We start from the raw sequence: 22,046 nt of genomic DNA, 5'->3' as shown, positions 1-22,046 counted from the left end.
GTGTGCCTCAGAGGTCCAAGCAGGGCAGCATGAGGCCCTCTCCTGTCTGCTTCCTCCATTTGCCAGTAACCTCAGAATTAATGCCTATGAAATACCAGAACCACACTGAAGGAGACTAGAAAGCCAAAAACTCAAGCCTTGAAACAATTCCCTCTTACCCACTCACCCACACGTGTGAGAGCAGGCTGAAATTTTGCCATTTAGAGGCATTGGCATAGACACTGTCTTAGCAATTGTGCATGGAGGATTTGTAAAACCTCCTTTGAAAATGGAAACTCCTTCAAAAGTCTTCTTCCCAGGCACGGAAAGCTGCCCTCCAATCCGCTGTGACATGCAGGAAAACATCCAGAGACTCTCAAAATTATAGATATTAGCAGATTAGACTCTTCAAGGTAAGTCTCTTCAAATTGTTTTCCTACATGAGCTCACTAGAGGAAACAAAAATGTTTCCTATTTGTAAGAACTTTTTGAATTCTGTCCTGAAAATTACATTTGAATTCAAACCCAGTAATAGGGAAATGAAGGTTCAGCAAAGAGAATAGAAAATGGGCCACTGGATTGGATTGACAGGAACTGCCTGCACTGGCAGTTTGATAATCTGTATAATCATAATTTTGTACAATCATAACAAATGAAATACCTTCATTATCTCAAATTCTGCCTGAAAGTAGTCAGTATAATTTGTCTATCATTATTCTTATAAAAATGCCGTGATATTTCCCATAGATCTTGTCAGGAAGTCAAAACCCCTGTGAACATGCAGTAGCTACAAATCTCTCTTTCAGCCTCCAGAGCTCTGAGCATTTGGACGCCTCAACAAGCCCACACTGGAAAGGGCAGAGGAGAAAAAAGGAAAACAAATGAGGCTCCAGTGAGTGAACTCCTAAAAAGCGTGGGGAGAATCACTGCTTATGCTAATAAACTTTTGAGATATCTTGTGTTAACTTGAGGATTTTGAGCAGGAATGCAAGACCTGTCTGGTCTCCTCCGATCTCGGTGACCAGTCCGTGATTTTTATAAATATCCCTGAAGGCAAGCCTTTGCACACAGGCAGAGTTATTTTCTGTGTCACAATAGATGGGAATGCTGAAACAGACTGGGTTTTTTGCACTGGCTGTGCTTTAATATATATGCAGTTAATTAAATGCTGTATGGAAGTCACAGAGGATTTTACTTTTGGTTTTTCCTGAGACCGTGCCTTAGCATTTGAGCCTTAACTCAGCTTTATAAAGTCACTCATTGAAGCCAAAGACTCACCGTCCTTGAGTTGCCCCGGGTAACAATGGATAGGGAAAGCCCTGGGCATCTTAGAGAGCATTACCTTTTCTCGTTATTTCTGTTTATCAAATCAGTGAAGGGAAGGTGGGCTTTCAGTAATTTAAAGCCCCTCTTCAACAACCAGCCCGATTTAATCGCAACTCCAAGACATCTGGAAGTAACAATTTTTCTTTTTAGAATAATAAAATTATTAAGATTGGAAAAGACTTTTAAGATCATCAATCCAGCCTTTAAAAAAAAATCTCTTTTTTTTGACAGAAGAATTTCTTAAGATGTATCACAATAAAAAAAAAGGCAATATATTGAGCCCTGTTTTTCTGTGCTTTATCTCCCTGTCACAGCCTTGCGGATTCTCCCTTGCTCCTCCTCCTAGGCCAGCAATCTGTGTGTGAAAGTGTATTATTTAATTTCAATTACAATGTTAATTACAGAAGACAAGTGGTTACTGAATCTTGCACCGTAATTAATCAACCTGATATTTACTTACTCCGTTGCTCACACTGGATTAAGCTGGGTCTGGACAAGCAGGGCAAGGAAAGTGAGTGACAGGAGCATTATCATGGCACACTGCCTCCCATTGGGAAAGTTCATCTTCCTTCTGAAAGAGACGCCTTCAGGGATCATGGAATTTGAATTCCCTGTGAATTTGGTGTCATCTTAGCTTGACCAGCTCTGGAAGAACATATTAACCTCCTCTTGTGATTTTCAGAAAACCATTCTAATTTAGCAAGTAATTAAGGGTCACATGTAGGATAAAGAGCTAGATAAGCTTGGATTACGCACAGGAAGCTTTGTTTCCAAGGCAACCCGAGCAGAGGGGGTGTTAATGCTGAGGTCAGGCACTTAATGAACTGGGAATGGTTTCTGGCCGCAAAATGTATTCGAACCGGGCACGGCGAACTAACAACTGCATTGCCATTTAATGATTTGATGAGAGAAAACAAATGCCTACAGGGCTACTTATCGGGCAAACACTGCAGGAAAAGCTTACAGGCGGTGCCACCGTTCTGCTAAGCGAGGTCAGGAGAAGTCCAAAGCGATGACGCTTGGCCAGCCCGAGGTACTGCGGTCAGCAGGGCTGGATTTGGTGGCTTCCCGGTGCGAAGGTGTCGCGGTGTGCGTCAGCCGCCGCCGCTGGCCCTCCCCAGGCATCGCCCGGCGGCGTTCGGCGCGCTGCAAAGCCAGACCGCTCTTCCTGGAGCTCCGGACGCAATCCGCTCCCGGGACTCGAGACTCCGCGAGTTAATCCCTCGGGGCATTTGACAGGGCAAATCTCACACACAAATGCCATGCGCACGGGTAAAGTGGCCAAACAGCTCATCTCCAGCAAAATAGATGGATTTAGTAAAACACGGTAATGTTTTAAAAAATGATTCTGGCATTGTTTTGTTCTGTATGCCTAAGGAACAGCTGGGAATGAGATTGCTGTGCTTGAAGAATATTAGACAGTACAGAAATTGGAGATGAGCCGTTAAGTACCTTTTCAGTTCACTTGGACCTTAGCTCTGTGAGAGAAAGAATTGCACCGGCATTTTTCAGAGCTTTCTTTAAAACAAGCAGACATTTTCTGCTTTTTGGGACAATCAGGATATTCCGTAAGGCTGGGGTGTTCTTGAGGCAGGAACACAGGCACCTCTAATTTTGTGCCACGCTTTTTTCGAAATATGTGGATGCATAAATCACGGCAACTTTAGAGGCCAGCTGATCTCTCTTTTTCTTCTGTGTAGCCTTGAAATAAAAGCAGGTGATTTTACATTAGGCTACCTGTTTGCACGGTGGAATTGAAACACTCTGCTCTTTCAAACAGGAACTGTAGGACTTTCAGTTAAGGGTAACTGTGCTGAAGGTGAGCTGGCAAAACCTGAGCCGCTCACAATGGTAAAAAACAAACCAACACACAAAAAAGCCACCAACCAAAAAACCCCAAACCAAGCTAACGAACAAACATCCAGAAGGGAATTTACCTTCTTTGCTCACAGGTAGACAGAAGAGAAAAAAAAACCAAAAAAACTAAAAAAGCAATAACCTTAAATAAGTTAAAAGTTTGAACAGCGGCAAGGAGAATTTATGCAAAATATTAGGGGATATTTTGCTTTTCTTCCAACTGCCGAATACCTGGCGAGAGGGCCAACAAGGCTGTAGCCTTTCTACACAGGACTTTTGAGGATGCCATCACATGTTGTTTGGTTGATATTTTTTTGAGACACAATTTGATAATTATTCCTGGATCAAGGCTAAATCTTACAAATAATAGCTGGACATCAATTAAAAGGCATCATGGCTTCCACAGCCCACTTCATAAAAAAGGCTAGATTTCAAAAGGATGCATCAATTGGGTGCTAAATCCACTAAAGGAACTGCAAAGAGCTTAACATGCTTGGCAAAATCAAATGCCTTAATCCAACTTTGGCCTGTAGAAGCTTCAAGGTTTGATAGCGACCAGAGTCAGGCCATCTGAGATGGAATCAAGCTGCACCATCTTCACTTTCCTCTTCAGTGAGAGATCCCCTTCTAACATGTAGTGCTGTGCTTGCTGGGTGGCTCTTTTTTATTTGAATTTTATTAAAATGAACAATTGGGCCATTCATGTTTATCTCAAACAGGGATGAGCTGAACAGATTTAAAACCATCTAAACCTCTTTGAACATTAGGAGTTGTCAAATTTAGAATCTCTTTAATAGAATGACCCAGAAGCGAGCCATAAAAACCGTGTGAGCATCCCTGCCTTTGAACTTTGCCTTCTGGACTGCAGGCTCTGGATGAGCTGTTCATGTGATTCTCAGCACAGCTTGAACCACCCAATTTCTCACTGCTGCCCCTCTTCTGGTTGTGTGACAAGTCCCTGTCACTTGTCAGATGTCTCCCCCAGACTCGCCTCTGCTACACTTTTGTTATCTCCCTTGTTTTATCTCCCCTCCCTACCTTTGCTGATTTCTTTCTCCGGCACATTTCTCTCTGTGCTGACTCTAGGTCGTCCCTCAGCTCTGCCCAAGTTTCCATGTCCTTGCTGTTTCTCTAAAGCGTGTCCCAGTCTCAGTGGGGAGGGCAATTTAGGGCATGATCCCCAATGCATCTCTTGAGGAGCAGAGAACCATACAGATAATTCCATTTGCAGTGCAAGCTCATCACTGCCGCTTGTCTCTGTTTCTGTCTGTGAGCAGGAAGGAGTTCTCGGTGGGTTTGGTAACCAGAGGAACAAGCATGGGGAAGTCCCCTTCCCCTGAGTTTTACTGAGAAGAGCTCTTGGAAACACCACGAAGAAACCCGTGGAACCCAAGGGAGAAGAGACCATTGAGACACCCGCCCCAAATTCTTTGCTGTCACCCCTTGTGGTTTTTGCCTGCAAATGAAATTTGTAAACCTATTAAACATTACCCCATGTGAATTCTTACCAAACTAACATTTCTAGAGTGACCCAAGCCAAGGAAAAGCCATTTTCAGATTACGAGAGGACTTCCCAGCCTCTCCTCTGCTGCTTGCTTGCTTTCTCCAGCTTTACTGATGTCAGTGATTGCTGGATACACTGCCATCTGCCACCTCTCCTGCAGGGATGGCTGCCAAATTCCCTCTGAGGTCAAAGATGAGGATTATTGGCCCCTGATGGTAGGGGCCACAGATGACATGGCCTGAAAATGCAACCAGGTCCCAGCAGAAACAAACGAAAGATGCTCCACTCTAGCAAAGGCAATGCTGATTACAGAGGTGATTTGGCTCGTGGCACTCCAGGAGCTTCGCAGCCATTGAATTGCTCTCTGTGTCTGCAGGAAAATGCAGGGTTTGCCAGCTTTGCATCTTTCTTGGCTGTTTTATAGCTATGGCTGGATGGCTATGCGCACCTGTTTGGAGGAACTGGTTGTAACTTTGTTCTCTAGGAAATGTCTTTCCAACAGCCAGCAAGAGATCCCTCGTTTTCCTGACAGCCAAAAGAAAATAAGTGACCACGCATTAAAGTGGAAAGAGTCCAGTTTAGAATGTGAATAGAGCTACAAGTTATCAAGCATAAACACAAACCCAAAGAACTCGCTGTTTGTATACTGATTGAGTTTTCTATACACAGGTAAAAAAAAATTAAAAAAAAAAAAGTGAGGAAAGGAGGAGCCCTGACACTTTATTACTCATCTACATAAATAGATAATCAAAATTGTCACAACTGAAAAGTTCATTGTCTTCTTGAGCTGACTGGAGGAGTCTCAGCTCCACTTTCCTCTTTTCATCCAACAGGAAACAGCTTAGCTGCTGGATTTTGAAGAATTTTGAGAGTTGACTGTTTGTCCTGAGCCTGTGCCAGAGATTCCAGACCTGTCATCATAGGGCAGCCTCTTCCTGGAGGCCTAAAACTATTGCTTACTTGGACAAACAGCCTGGAAAAGCATCCTGTGCCCACGTGTGTGCCTAGATTGGATATAAAGAAATTCAGAAACAGCAGAGGACTGTGTTTAACACAGAGATTTGCAGTGTCACCTTCAAAAAGCTCACAATTATTTCTGAGCCTTGTCAGGCAACACCAACAATACAGCAAGGCGTTTTTGTACTCTCCTTTGGCACTCAGAATACTCTCAGTAGCTGGGAACTACAGAATTGGTCTTGAAAACCAAGAGCTGGTATCAACCCACCTAGAGAATACATGGAAAATACAGAGTGTTTAATGTCATGCTATAACCCTTTTTTAGGAAATGCATTTGCATATGGCAAAGGCAGAAGCTCTGGCTCCAGCTGTAGTGACAACAGGTTTAATACTCTGATGGCAGAACTTTCAATTAAAAAAAAAAAAAAAAAAAAAGAAAAAAAGAGAAAAAACAAAGAGAATGCCAAGGATGCTGGCCAAAGTGTGGGCATTCATTTAGTGCTGGAATTGTCTCTTTCTCTCCCAAAACTCAAACCTTCATAGCTATTTCCTTCATGCAGTTGTTTCCCTTCTCGGTTTAGTTTCGAACCACAGGAGTTGGTTTGGGTTTTGAGGATGGTTGGTTTTGGTGGAATGGTTTTGGTTTGGTGGTTTTTTTTTTTTTTTTTGTGTGGTGCTTTTTTGGTTTTGGTTTTTTTTTTTTGTTTGTTTGGTTTTTTGGTTTTTTTTGGTTTTTGCTAAGCCCTCATTAACTCCACTCACGCTGTCTCACTCTGTTTGCCAGTGGTTAAGTAGTGCTTTTTTTAAAAAGCAACCAATTAGCATCTCATCAGCTTCAATTAGAGGAGACAAAAGCAGTGTAAAGATAACTCAATGAGAGGGGGTGGCACAACATCATGTAATCACTTAAGACAGCGGTGAGCATTCACTGTACTGGTTGTGCCGGGCTGGGCCTATTCACCTTTTCCTGCTTCCTGCTTCTTTCTGGATGCATTTAAGACTTTTTTTTTCTTTTTTTCTTTTTTTTTTTTTTCTTTCCTTTTTTTTTTTTTTTTTTTTTTTTTCTTTTCTTTTTTTTTTTTTTTTTTTTTTTTTTTTTTTTTTTCTGGGAAGCCAGGCCTCCCAGGAGTCTCAGAGTCTGTCATTCAGGGCTACCTGTTTACAGCTCAGCGACCAGAAGGACCTAAACAATCCTATATTGTACGCCCAGTGCTTCCTTAAACTTAGGCCTCTACAAAGGCATGTTTTCAGAAGCTGGGCAGAATAAGTTAAAGGCTGGCTTTATACTCATTAAGTGTTCTGCTTGTACTGTCTTCTAATTACATGGCAGGGCAACAATGTCTTTTTTTTTTTTTTTGTCAATGGCGTTCTTTGGAGCAGTTAATTTGGTGCCTGTACTAAATGCCCCCAAACATTAATTAGTGTGGAAGGAACCCTAATTTCCTCGGCAGCTTTCCTCTCCATTTACTTCCCTTGTTTTCACATAGGCTTGGATGAGCCTCTATAATGAAATTACCTCATTAATGCCTTTATTCTTTCAAAGTAATTCATTCAAGATCTACCATTTAGTTTTAATTTGATGCTGTCAAAAGCAAAAGGTGCATTCATGTCTTTGATTAGTGCATTTTTTTCCTCTCTAAAGAGTGGACAGATTTAAATTATTAAGATGGCAAGTAGTGAGTTATAATTGGATACAAGCAGCACTTCAGTGAATATTAAATGCTTTCAAAGCCTGGCCTATCTGCTCTGCTGACTATTAACTGTGTCCAGTGAGTTCTTCTGTGGGGTTTGAATTAACGGCACATTAGCTACTGTGAAGCAAATGAAGTTTAATTTTGTTTATAAAAAACGTTGCAGTTGCATTTATCAACATGACATTTCCTTGTAGCAGAGCTCAGTTTGCCCCATTATCCTACCCTGACCTCATTGCTTGGTTAGTCCAGCTCACACGGGTGCTCATCCTGTGCTCAGCCTTGCAAAGTCTGGACACCTACCTGGGTATGGCTTGGAGGATAAGACCTGGGAAACTCTAAATATTGCCACCTTAACTACATTTAACCACCCCGATAATTTGTTTACAGAGTAGAGGGGCACAAAATGTATTTATGATTAATGGGGAATGCACAGGCATGGACTGAGCAGGGACGATTTAACACCAAATCTTTGATCTTTTAATGTCTCCATCCTTCCTCCTTTCAATCACAGCTCACGTCAGAAACTACCTGAGATGCATCAGAGAAACACAGATGGCAGAAGACTTCTGCAACCTGCTTGGCACATGCAATTTAGGACTAATTACTTAGACTCTATTGGGTGGGTGCAGTGCTCCTAGTCCTCGAAGATCAATCACATACTTGGGCCAGGAGCTCTGCAGGGCCCTGTGCTCCCAGGGCCTTTCAGTTTGGAATATCTCCAAGGATGGAGACCCCTCAGCCTCTCTGGGTACCTGTTGCAGTAGTTACCCGACTCCAGATGTTTTCCTTCAGTAATTGGCAGGGAAATATTATATATTCAGTGCAAGCATCAACTGTAATAGGATAACTCGAATTTATAATATTTTATTGATAACATCTATAACTTTATATTGTATTACATATTTATTAAAATATCTGATATGTTCAGTGCATATTACATGGGATATGTGTAATACGTAGATAGATATTATACATCTATTATGACTGCAATCACAAGGCACACACAGAGCTGCGCTGTTTGTATTTAGAATCTTTCCCACCTGTGCTGTAAAAGCATCTTGGTTTTTTTTAATTTTTTAAATTAATAAAAAAAATTAATTAATTTCTCCACCCAGCAAGAACAGGAGCAAACCTTTGTATTTATTTGTTCCATGGTGGAGCAAGATCAGGGGAGTTTTGAAGTAATTTCTCAATGCATGGCTTTCACCATAAGCTGTGTCTCACTGCCCTCTCATGGCTGGATTACCCATGGATATCCCACTCCCATCTTCCTGAGGATCTTGCACCACTGTTCCGGCTAGCATCAATCATCTCTCTGAATTCCTGCCCCTCTCGGCACAGCCAAACACCACAACTCCATCATCCCAAAGGACCTCCGGCGTTTGCCTCTTCACCCCCGCCCTTTTCCAGCAGGCACGGGTAGGAGCGGGCTGTCAGAAATGTCATTCTCTAGGCAGTTCGTCCCAGCCGATGGGAATGGAGCACCCGGCGACAGGAACACAACCGCACCTCCCACCCGGCTGAGCCCGCAGCCCGTGCAGCCCGCACCGAGCGCTGCGGGGAGCTGGAATTCTCCCTGGGGGAACCCTGCCCTGCCGTGCCCTGCCGTGCCCTGCCCTGCCCTGCCCAGCCCTGCCCTGCCCTGCCCTGCCCTGCTCTGCCGTGCCCTGCCCAGCCCTGCCGTGCCCTGCCCTGCCCAGCCCTGCCCTGCTCTGCCCTGCCCTGCCGTGCCCTGCCCTGCCCTGCCCTGCCGTGCCCTGCCCAGCCCTGCCCTGCCCTGCCCTGCCCTGCCCTGCCGTGCCCTGCCCTGCCCTGCCCTGCCCTGCCCTGCTCTGCCCTGCCCTGCCGTGCCCTGCCCTGCCCTGCTCTGCCCTGCCCTGCCCTGCCCTGCCCAGCCCTGCCGTGCCCTGCCCTGCCGTGCCCTGCCGTGCCCTGCCCTGCCCTGCCCTGCCCTGCCGTGCCCTGCCCTGCCCTGCCCTGCCCTGCCCTGCTCTGCCCTGCCCTGCCGTGCCCTGCCCTGCCCTGCCCTGCCCTGCCGTGCCCTGCCCAGCCCTGCCCTGCCCTGCCGTGCCCTGCCCTGCCGTGCCCTGCCGTGCCCTGCCCTGCCCTGCCCTGCCCTGCCGTGCCCTGCCCTGCCCTGCCCTGCCGTGCCCTGCCCAGCCCTGCCCTGCCCTGCCGTGCCCTGCCCTGCCCTGCCCTGCCGTGCCCTGCCCTGCCGTGCCCTGCCCTGCCCTGCCGTGCCCAGCCCTGCCCTGCCGTGCCCTGCCGTGCCCTGCCGTGCCCTGCCCTGCCCTGCCCTGCCGTGCCCTGCCCAGCCCTGCCCTGCCCTGCCCTGCCCTGCCGTGCCATGCCCTGCCCTGCCGTGCCCTGCTCTGCCCTGCCCTGCCCTGCCCTGCCCTGCTGTGCCCTGCCCAGCCCTGCCCTGCCCTGCCCTGCCGTGCCCTGCCCAGCCCTGCCCTGCCCTGCCGTGCCCTGCCGTGCCCTGCCCAGCCCTGCCCTGCCCTGCCCTGCCCTGCCCTGCCGTGCCCTGCCCAGCCCTGCCCTGCCCTGCCCTGCCCTGCCCTGCCCTGCCCTGCCCTGCCATGCCGTGCCCTGCCCTGCCCTGCCCTGCCCTGCCGTGCCCTGCTCTGCCCTGCCCTGCCCTGCCATGCCATGCCATGCCGTGCCCTGCCCTGCCGTGCCCTGCCCAGCCCTGCCCTGCCCTGCCCTGCCGTGCCCTGCCCTGCCCTGCCCTGCCCTGCCCTGCCCTGCCCTGCCCTGCTCTGCCCTGCTCTGCCGTGCCCTGCCCAGCCCTGCCCTGCCCTGCCCTGCCCTGCCCAGCCCTGCCCTGCTCTGCCCTGCCCTGCCGTGCCCTGCCCTGCCCTGCCCTGCCGTGCCCTGCCCAGCCCTGCCCTGCCCTGCCCTGCCCTGCCCTGCCGTGCCCTGCCCTGCCCTGCCCTGCCCTGCCCTGCTCTGCCCTGCCCTGCCGTGCCCTGCCCAGCCCTGCCCTGCCCTGCCGTGCCCTGCCCTGCCCTGCCCTGCCGTGCCCTGCCCTGCCGTGCCCTGCCCTGCCCTGCCGTGCCCAGCCCTGCCCTGCCGTGCCCTGCCGTGCCCTGCCGTGCCCTGCCCTGCCCTGCCCTGCCGTGCCCTGCCCAGCCCTGCCCTGCCCTGCCCTGCCCTGCCGTGCCCTGCCCTGCCCTGCCCTGCCGTGCCATGCCCTGCCCTGCCGTGCCCTGCTCTGCCCTGCCCTGCCCTGCCCTGCCCTGCTGTGCCCTGCCCAGCCCTGCCCTGCCCTGCCCTGCCGTGCCCTGCCCAGCCCTGCCCTGCCCTGCCGTGCCCTGCCGTGCCCTGCCCAGCCCTGCCCTGCCCTGCCCTGCCGTGCCCTGCCGTGCCCTGCCCAGCCCTGCCCTGCCCTGCCCTGCCCTGCCCTGCCGTGCCCTGCCCTGCCCTGCCCTGCCGTGCCCTGCCCAGCCCTGCCCTGCCCTGCCCTGCCCTGCCCTGCCCTGCCCTGCCATGCCATGCCATGTCGTGCCCTGCCCTGCCGTGCCCTGCCCAGCCCTGCCCTGCCCTGCCCTGCCATGCCGTGCCCTGCCCTGCCCTGCCCTGCCCTGCCGTGCCCTGCCCAGCCCTGCCCTGCCCTGCCATGCCATGCCATGCCGTGCCCTGCCCTGCCGTGCCCTGCCCAGCCCTGCCCTGCCCTGCCCTGCCGTGCCCTGCCCTGCCCTGCCGTGCCCTGCCCTGCCATGCCCTGCCCTGCCCTGCTCTGCCGTGCCCTGCCCTGCCGTGCCCTGCCCTGCCCTGCCGTGCCCTGCCCTGCCCTGCCATGCCCTGCCCAGCCCTGCCCTGCCCTGCCCTGCCGTGCCCTGCCCAGCCCTGCCCTGCCCAGCCCTGCCCTGCCATGCCGTGCCCGCAGCCCCGGCCCCGCGGCTCTCGCCTCCCAGCAAAGCGCGGCCGCCTCCTCCCGCGGGCAGCTCCCCGGCTGTGCCAAGGGCAGGTGGCGGTGCCAGTGGGGCACACCGATGCCAGGAACCTCCGGCTGTTTGCAGGCAACAATCAGCCGAGCAGGGATGCTTTTCCACTAGAAGGGGACAACCAGGGACAAAACTGAAGAGGCTGGGGCGGCGCAGCCCCCAGACGTGCCCGGTCTGCAGCTGCCGCACGCTTCTGTGGCCAGACAGGACCCAAATCCACAGCCAGAGCAGCCTGTGCTCATCTCCAGCCACGACCAGGCCTCCAGTGCCAGGCTCTGTCAGCCCCGTCTCCTCTCCATCCTGAGCTACCGGTGCCTGAGCCATGCTGGCAGATTAAATACCCACGAACAATATTGCCAATATCAGATTTCTCTGCCAGTTAAGTGTATCACTTTCTCCTACCCTCCCAACAGAGACCTCCTCATTCCACATCCCAGTTCAGGGAACACCACCTTAGCCCTGGGCTGGGAAAGGAAACACAACAAACATTCAAAAAAGCATCCCTGCCTTGAGGCTGTCAGGGCCTGGGAGAAGACGCTTCCCACCACCCTCTTGGCCTTTTCGCACTCCAAGTGACTGAGGAAATGCACATTTAACCCCCGAGAAGACAGGCTGGAATGTTGTCCGCACACCAAACACCTCAGCCTCAAGCACCAGCTCTGGATTGCACTTCACAGCCTCAGTCAATGCCACGTGGGAAAGCCAGGTGAATTTCCTTCACTGAGACACAAAAAACGACAGCAAGGGCTCTCCCAGCTGACCTGGCCCTCCTGGACCGCTGCATCACTGAACAAGATAATCCACCATATCTCATTCTGGTGTAGGAACATAGTAGGAGCCCTTGTTAAAGCATATGTATTGGATAAGTGGCCTTGCCCCAGTTCTAGTTATTCTAAACGAGCTACAGCTGCGAAGGCCTTAGCTGGGCAGCAGCTGTGGCTTGTGAAGGTTAGTAGGATAAAAGGGGGTGGGTTGGGAGGCCTGGAGGGTTCCTGGTGAAGCCACAAGGAACAGCACGGCAGACAAGAGCTGCATGTGAGAAAGCAACGCAGAAGGTATGGACTTCAGAAATAATATAACAACAGTATGGTTACAACGTAGGAAAATACTGCAAGCCTGGGGTCTGTGGTTTAAAAGCTACTTTTAGACCAGCAAAAAGGTCTCTGGCTGGGACAATTCCCTAAATTTACTGGCAGATCCCAAAATCTGTTTCCAGGTGCATAAAGACCTAATGGAAAAGCTGAGCACACAGGCGTTCAAGGTACTTTGGGCACAGGTTCCCTGAACTGCAGCAAAATGGTCCCACGTCTACACTTAAGCTGCACCCCCTGCACTTTGTGTTTTCCAGGGCAGTGACCCTGCCCGAGAAGGCCAGGGAGCCGTTCTGGGAGTGAGCAGTGGTGCTGTCAGAGCCTGCAGCCTCATCCCGATGTGTGCCACTCACCGTGTGGTTCCCGAGGTGGCACCTGGGGACGGGGCTGGGGCAGCAGCTGGACCAGCGGTGTCCAAGGGCATTCCCAGGCTCAGGGACTCCTGTCCCAGCTGCATGGGGAGGCAGGGGAAGCTGTTACACCCAGATTATATTGCCATGAGCCGGAGCACTCCAGGTCACCCTTGAGAGAGTGCAGAGAGCAGGAAAAAGACGCAGCACTGATCCTGCTCCGTGCTTTCCCAGAGGGGCATGAACACCATTCCATCTTGACCCTGAGAGCTCCAAGGAAAAGAACTACTGAGATGGCGCAGAGGATGCCACTTTCCTGATGCTCCTGCCGCAGAACCTCAGCTCAGCAAGTTTCTGTGGGAATCAGAATGATCTTACTAGGTCAGAAGCTGCATGTCCCTAAAGTAATCCCTTGGGAATGTGAAGCTTCCCACTGGCATTTTTTGCTCCAATGTACACTTTCAGTGCAGCGAGTGTTTAAATTGGAATGAAGTGGCTTGGTGGCAGCACAGCACTATATCAGGGACACTGGGAGACTCACCAGACAACATTCACCATGGACTCCCCATTCCCATTGTTCCAGCTGCAGCATCCTCATTTCTCACAGTTCTGTTTCAAGGACTCCTCTCAGGAAAAGGATCTCACTAGTCCCAGCAGCAAATACCCGAGGCAATTTTTACTCCATCTGAACAGCAGGAATGACCAAGAACAGCTGCAGTCATAGGAAAAGCAGGGGATTGTGATGCTCAAACACCTTCCCTGGCGGAGGCTTCAGTTCCTATGACCCTGAGCAGCTCTGCCTCGGTCCCCGTGCTGCTCCAAATGGTTCCCTGGGGTTCAGCTCCAGCTCTTGGCACCTGTCCATCCCCACTGCTCCGACAGGGCAACACCCGAGCAGGTACAACCAAGGGCACACCAGCTCCTGCAGCACAGCTTCTTGAGCTTCAGGGCCTCTGATTTTTGGTAGAGATTCACTGGAATATATTTATAAATTCATTTTGAAATATGCCCTCTTGATCTACTGTACTATATACAGGAATATAAGAAACTCTGAAGACACATCCGAAAGTTTTGAAAGTAACGCTGTAAGGCTTTAATCTAGGAATGGACCAAGCTGCGCCCTGAAACCATGAGAGCAGCTGCAGGGGCTGAAGGCAATAGAAAGGGCTCTGTGTCACTAAGAAGTTAGTTTTTTAAAAAAGCAAAAAATATGGGTTTTTTCCTTCACTATTATATTCACTGGTGGTATATGGTGTGTTGTTTCATTTCTTGGTATTATTAACTCTGTGTATATTGTTTTTTGAGGGAAGCTGACTTTCTGGATGGGTTGGTTTCTATTTGAGGCAGGATTAATTTCAATAGGATTCGTTCCTAGATTTCTGATGGGTATTACTGGGATTTTGGTTTTGTTTACTGTATGTATGAACCTAGAGCTTTGGTAGGGCCAGCTGGGCTGCTGGAGTTTTAGGTGTGAATTTATTAGATGGCTTTTGTTAAATGCAGTTTTTAATTTTTGAAATGTTTTTCAATGTAGTGGTCTTAAGGTGGTTTTTAAGAATTCATTGTATTGTTTTATCTTGTTTGTAGTTGGTGTATGATGAGGGATGTGGTGTGACTTCTTGAAGGCTATGGTTTTGGTGTTCCTAAGTTCTGATTTCTTTCTGGTTTGACAGTTATTTTATTTTTATTTTTTGGGACAGGGGCATTTATATGGTGGGTTTTTATAGGCAACACGTTTTTTAATTTAGGTAGTGATGTTTTTTAGTATTTTAATGGTTTAGGTTTTTTATTTTCATGGTTTTTTTTTTTGTTTTAATTTTTTCAAAGAACCTTTATAGATTATAGGTTATTATTTGTGCATTAGCAAAAAGGTAGAGCTTTGGGGCCTTTTTTTAGTAATGTTTAGGGTCAGTTGTACAGTTTTGAGTCTAGTGAGTTGGTTTGATTTAATTTTTATTGGGTGTTTGTTTTTATTAGCAGTTGTGTCATTTTCAAGGTGTATTTGAGTTTTTTGGGGTTTTTGAGATAGTGGTTTAGGAGGAAGTTTATGATGAGCATGTGCGGAGGTTTTGGGCTACTTTATAGTGGGATTTAAAATTTATTTACAGTTAGGTTTATTTGAGTTTTTATTAGGGTTCAATGACGTTGTGGGATGTTTGTTCCGTTAGTAACAGAAATAGGTTTTGTTTTGCTGTGCTGCGATGGGATGGGCGTGTGCTGCGTGCCGGCGCTGACAAAGGTACAGTATTGTTGTGGCTCTGGTGCGTCGGGTTAATGAACTGACATGGTTGAATGTAGAGATGAAAATAGAAATAAATATAAATTTAAAAATAAATATAAAATTAGAGTGGTAAACATAAATATAGAAAACAGATACATACATAGAACTATAATATATGGTATATAATTGGAACATATTATCATATAGGTAAATGATAGTCTGTTTTATATATATATATATACACAAAGATGTATAAATATAGATTGTAGGTATAAAAATATTTAAATAGAGTTAAAGTAAATTGGGGGTTTTTTAGGTTATAGGCTGGGGTTTTTAAATAAATGATAGAAATACAATATAAATTCAGATATACAAATATATATAGAAATACAAATATCTAGACATATTTAATTTAAATAAATATAAGTAAAAATATATATATAATACAGAAAATATATATCTATGATTATATTAGAAAGTATTCTCTCTAATATATATAATATCTATGAATAGAATAAATAAAACTATCCATATAAATATCATTATAATTTTGAAAAATAAATTTACTTCCTAAATTTTAAATCTGGTTCAAATAAAGGGGTGTCCTTGGTTTTTATTTGGTTAGAGGCAGGAGTTTTATTTTAAATAATTAATATAGAAATGTGGATCTTAAGATAGAAATATATAATGAATATATAAAGAGAAATTGCTAAACTATGACTATAAATTTAAATATAAATATATGTAAGTAATATGAAGAGTTGTAGTATAGAATATAAATAATATTATATGGCAATATAAATTGTAAATGGGAATATAAATATAAAAACATGTAAATACAGTTTAAAAGAAAGGCCAGGTTTTTATTTTGAATATTGTAAGTGCTCCAGAAGTAAAAATCTTGACGCAGAAATATTTAATCAATATAAAAAATATGAATAAAAATATATAAAAAATATAAATACCTACTCACATCGGATGTAATATAGAATATAAATTTATTTATAAATTCACATTGGTAAAGATAAATGTATAAGTAAGCAATATATATTAATATACATTATAAATACAAATATCAATATAAAAATTGAACATGAGGATAAAATCTATTTAAATATTGTTTAAAACAAAGGGTTGGGGTTTTTTTTTGTTCTTCTTGTGTTAGAGGCAGGGTTTTTATTTTAAATAATATGAATGTAGATATTATTGTTATATATTTCTAAATATTGAGATATACAATCAAGATATAAATATATTATATAACCACAAAATATAAATAAATACAAATAATAGGAAGAGATGTAATGAAGAATACAAATAACAGTATACATAAGTATACATTTTAAATGTAAATGTGAATATGAACCTGAAAAATAGAATTTAAAAAAATATTTAAGTACAGTTTTGAAGAAAGGGGTTCTTTTTGGCTTTAATGTGGATGGAGGCAAAGGTTTTATTTTAAATAATTCAAGTGTTACAGAAGTAAAAATAGTAACAGAAATACATACTTACTATGTAAAAATAATTATAAAAATATACAAATAAATTAAAGTTTTAGGGATATATGCAATATGGAATAGAAATGTATTTATAAAAAGAAATGTATAAATGGACAGTGTACATCAATATACATTGTAAATAGAAATGTGAATATTAATATGAAAAAATATTTTAAAAAATATTTAATTATTTTTTTAATTTTTTTTTTTTTTGTGTTGTGTTTTGTTTGGTTTTGTTTTGTCCTTTATCCTATTAGATTAGAGGCAGAAGTTTTTTTTCCCTCTTCCCGGTTGTTTTGGGGCATGTATTTCAGAGCAGTTTTCGGCGGGGGTCGCCCCTGTTCTTTTTTGCCGCCTTCGCTGCCGCAGCCCCGAGGCGCGCTGCGCCCCCGGCTGGGGCGGGCGGCAGTGCTGCCGCCTTGTGGGCAGAGCGCGGTACTGCAGGCGTGCAGCGAGCGGCCGCCAGCTTGGGAGTGGCGCGTGGGCGATGTCGCGGAGTTTTGTTTGACCTTCTCAAGATGGCGGCGAAAAGGGCGGGAAAGTGGAGGACCGGGTGGGTGTTTAACTGCACTGCCTGCACGGAATACCGACGTCATGGCGGCCCCGACGGATTTTTCTGTGGCGTTTCATGTGTACCCGAGACATGCTGTGGGCTCAGCGGCGCCGCGGGCGGGCGTATTTTGGCGGGTTTGTGAGAGGCATCTGGGTAAACGCCTCGCTGTGCCGGGGTCCTCTCACGTCGGCTTTCCCGCCCTGAGGGAGCCGAGCCGGGCCGAATAGTTCCGAAGAGCCGAAGAGCCGAGTGTGGCCGGAAACAGCCGAGTTTCCCCGAAGAGCCGAGTGTGGCCGGAAACAGCCGAGTTTCCCCGAAGAGCCGAGTGTGGCCGCAAAGAGCCGAGTTTCACCGAAGAGCCCAGTGTGGCCGCAAACAGCCGACTGCAACCGAAGAGCCCAGTGCGGCCGGAAACAGCCCAGTTTACACCAAGAGCCGATCATAGCCGACTGCAACCGATAGCCGACTGTAGCCGACTTGAGCCGCATTTAGACAATGTGCCGAATACGACCGAGTTTAGCCGAACCGTGCGCAGTTCAGCCGAAGAGCCGAACTGAAACGAGTTTAGACCAAGAGCCGAAGCAAGCCCAATTCAGCCGAGTTTCATTCAACAGAACCGAACGACGCCGCAGCGCTCTGCATGCAGTGCGCCTGTGCAGACGGCAGGGATCGCTGTGCCTGCAGTGCGCCGGTGCAGACGGCAGGGATCGCTGTGCCTGCAGTGCGCCGGTGCAGACGACAGGGGGCGCTGTGCCTGCAGTGCGCCGGTGCACGCGGCAGGGATCGCTGTGCCTGCAGTGCGCCGGTGCACGCGGCAGGGGGCGCTGTATAAAGTATAAAATATCAACTATCGATAAGAAGGGATAAAAGCTCTCTGTCAAGTGCAGCTGGAGAAAATTTCAGGCTCCCAGGGAATAAATCGTTTTCTTTAAATCATTTTCGTTTTGGAGTTTTTTTTACTCCCAGGTAGCCTGAAAGTTACTACTGCTGCTTTTTTATTCTAAAGCTAGAAAGGAAAACCAAGATTAGAAATGCAGGGAAAGAAAGAAAGAAAGTAAGTAAGAAAAAGAAAAAAAGAAAATAAGGAAAGGAAATGAAAGGAAGAAAGAAGGAAGGAAGGGAGGAAGGAAGGAAGACAGACAAAAAAACCCAAAAACCAGGAGGGCAAGGAGAAACCTAGGGAAAAAAATAAAAAGAAAAGAAAAAAGAAACCAGCAAAAAACAAACCCACAGAAAAAAACCTCGGGATGGGCGAGAAACCTCCCCCCCTCCCCGAAAAATCCAAGATGGGCAAGAAAAATCCCAGAAATACCTCAGAAAAAAAAACAGGAAAAAAACCAAAATAAAGACAAAAACAAAACAAAACAAAAAAAAAAAAAAAAAAAAAAAAAAACAAACCAAAAAACAACAACAAGATGGGCAAGAAAAAAACGCAGAAGAAAACCCCAAGATGGCCATGAAAAAGCCCAGGAAAAAAAAAAAAAAACAAAACAAAAAAAAAAACAGAAAAGAACCCAAGATGGACAAGAAAAATCCCTGAAAACAGACCAGAGGAAAACCCCAAGATGGGCAAGAAATAAAATCGGAACAAAAAACCAAGATGGGGAAGAAAAAATCCAGAAAAGAAAAAAAAATAGGCAAAGAAAAACCCAGAAAAAAAAAACACCTGAAAAAAAAAAACCCAAGGTGGGCAAGGAAAAACCAGAAAAAACACCAAGATGGGCAAGAAGAAACGAAGAAAAAACCCCAAGAAGTGCCAGAAAAAAATCAAGGAAAAAGGGAGTAAAAGCCCCAAGAAACAAGACAAGAAAGAGAGGCAATAAAGGCCACCAAAAATTCAAGAAAAAACCCAAGACATGCCAGAAAAAGGTACGAAAATGGTTCTGCCAGGTGCGATCAAGGTGAGCGGGTCCAGATTCAGGTCCAGGAGATGAACAAGTGTCAGATTAGTTTGGGGCACTGCTGTGCAATGCAGCCGTGACAGGATTTATGTTTAAATATAGTTTAAATAAATTGGGGATTGTTTGGCTTTTATTGGGGTATAGGCTGGAGATTTCATAAAAAATATAAAACTAGAAATCCAAATATATCATCTATATGTCGATATCAATAAATATTTAATATATATAAATATCAGTAAAAGAAATCTATTGTGTCAAAAGAATATACCTATTATTAAATAAAAAGGTATTCTCTCCAATATATATAATATCTATAAATATAATAAATGAAAATTACAAATATAGGTGTGAATAGAATTATGACAAACAAAATTATTTTTAAAATTTTAAATGTGTTTTAAATAAAGGGGTGTCTTTGCTTTTTATTTGGTTAGAGGCAGGGGTTTTATTTTAAATAATATAAGTACTATAGAAATGTAAATCGACATACAGAAATATATAATAAATATATAGAGATATAAAGATATAATACCAAACTATGAATAGAAATAGAAATCTATGTAAGTAACATGAAGAGATGCAATATATAATATAATTTTTATTATACAGTAATATAAATTCTAAATATAAATGCGAATATAAATATGAAAAATATATGATGGGGGCTCGGAGCAGCCCAGGTGTGAGCTGTAATGATGATGGGGGCTCGGAGCAGCCCAGGTGTGAGTGTGAGGATGATGGGGGCTCGGAGCAGCCCAGGTGTGAGTGTGAGGCTGATGAGGGGCCGGCTCCTGCCGGGGCGAGGCTGTTTTAGGGGGAGGCTTTGCCTCAGCTCCCTTTTGCATGGAGCTGCTGAGTGGAGGGGTTTATGGGGCGCTCCCGGCGCTGTCTCATGGAAGGACTGCGGGAGCTTCCCACAGGGTCGGGGGCAACGCCTGGAGCCGCGCTTGGGTACGTGGAGCATCGCTTAAAGGAGGCGCCGAGGGACGAATCTTTGTGCCGGGGAGCAGCAGCCGAACAGGTGAGCCCGTGTGGGTTCGGAGCGGGGAATTTTCTCCTTCCCCTTTGCAATTTCATCTTGCCAGTCCCTCCCCGGGTCCCCAGGAACAAAAATGGAGCTTATGAAGACAAAAGGAATTAAGGAGAAGGAAGCAGCTCCTCTTCTTTTATTGTCTGCGTTTGACCTGAGGGGATCCCTCTTGACTTGTGGTTTGAAGGGTGTTGATTGCAGGAAAAGCTGCCTTTTCCAGGCTGTTAGGGGTATCCCGGGGGTGACAGGGAATCCCTGCGTTCTATTCTAAGGGGAATGGGAAAAGTATTCTTGTGGTATTCTGGGTTTGATTTGAAGGCAGCCACCCCATTTTCACCACCCTCGGGTTTAAATGGAGGGGGCAGCCCTTGTGTCCCTCCTTTTGAAGGGTTTGAATGGAGAAATCGCCCTTCGAAATCGCCCTTTCCCATCAGTCGAAGGCTTTCATTTGGGGAGCGCCCCTTCTTTTCTGCTCTCCTAGGGGGTGAAATTGGAGGGGAGAACACATTTCTTTGCCCTTGTTGAAGTGAGGTGCGCCCCGTCTGCGGTTTCGGGGCTGGCTTGCGGGAAGCCGCAGCTCCGGCAGCGTTTGCAGGGCTGCAATGGGGCTGTGCCGCTGCATTGGAGGGCGCTGCCCGTGCCCGCGGCCCGGCCCGGAACGTTCCCGCTCGGGAGCGCTGCTGGCACGGCCCGGGCAGCTGCCGGGGCGCACGGGGGATTCGGCGCGGCCGGGCCGGCCGAGGGCGGCAGTGGCGGAGCCGCGCCGGTGCGAGCCGTGCGGAGCCGAGCGGAGCCGGGCCGGGCCGGCCGAGGGCGGCAGAGGCGGCGCGGGCGCTGCTGCGCCGGCCCGGGCGGTGCCGGCCGCTCCGTCCGCTCCGGGCGCGGGGCTCGGGCGCCGCCGGTAGCCCCGGGCCCGGTGCCGGCCCCGCCGGGCAGGGGCAGCGGGCGGGGCTCCCCGGGACGGCGCCGGCCCCGCGTGCCGGAGCGGCCGCCGCAGGAGCCGCTTTCCTGCCGGGAGCCGCGCTCCGTCCGGGGCCGGCAGCGAGCGCGGGGTTCGGCCGCTCCACGTTCGGCGGTGCCGTGGCTCGGAGGCGCTTTGGAGGCGTTGGTGGCATCGCTGGGTTCGGTTTGCAGCGGGTGTCCGCTAAGGGATACGGTGTTCTTCCTGAGCGGCACGGTTCTCGGTGCCGGTAGGGATGATAATGGTTTGTTTTGGATTGGGTTTTGTAGTCGGATTTTATTTTTTTTTTCCGGGTATTATGTTTAGAAGGGCGCGCAATGGTTTTTACGGGTCGTAGCGCGAAGCAGCGGTTCGGATTTTAATTCTGTTGCGGTGGCTTTTATTAGCGTGAGTGTGTAGTGTTTGTTTTGGGGGGCTTGAGGTAGCGTCCTGTCGTTCATAGCAGCGGGTTTTTAATCTTTATAATTGCATGTGTGTTTATCGTCTTCCCGGGCTTTTATTTGTTTGGTTTATTTGATTGTAGTGTATGTTTTATGGTTCCGGGTAATTTGGGGGACATTGTTTATGGTTACGTTTGTCTTTAGTCTTTGTTTCTAGGTGGTATTTTTATTTTGATAGCTTGAGGCACTATGGGTTTATTCAGTTGGGAATAATTTTTTGGTTGCAGATTTAAGTTTATCTGGTTTTTGGTATTATTCTTGTTGTTGGTTTCTTTATTTTCTTTTTTTGTTGTTGTTGTTGTCGTCTTTTAATGTATTTGAATATTGTTTATCAGGGTTTTTTTTGGGAACATGGGTATTTATATGGTGGGTTTTTAAAGTATTTATTTATTTGGGTAGTTAATTTCTTAGTTTTTAGTGGTTGAGATGTTTTTCCATTTTGTTAATTAGTTCAGGTTTTAAAGTTATTTTTTCCCAAGAGAGGTAGTTGTAAGGTATGACATCGGGGAAAAGCCTATGTTGTTGCAATGTTGTTGTTGTCAAAAGTTCATTTTTCCTTCTTTCTTAGCCAGTAGTTAGCTTTTTGCTTTATTTTTGTAGTATCAGTATTTTCTTGTTTTAAAAACTGCTTCAAAATAACTTCAGTGGCTGGCCATCAGTACCTTGTTCAGATTTGCCTATTTGCTTGTAGCTAAAATGTTCACGTCTTGTTTATCATTCTATTTAAGAAACT

This window comes from Melospiza melodia, chromosome Z (genome assembly GCF_035770615.1).
Source record: "Melospiza melodia melodia isolate bMelMel2 chromosome Z, bMelMel2.pri, whole genome shotgun sequence".
Taxonomy (NCBI): Eukaryota; Metazoa; Chordata; class Aves; order Passeriformes; family Passerellidae; genus Melospiza; species Melospiza melodia.
This window is presented reverse-complemented; position numbering follows the sequence as displayed.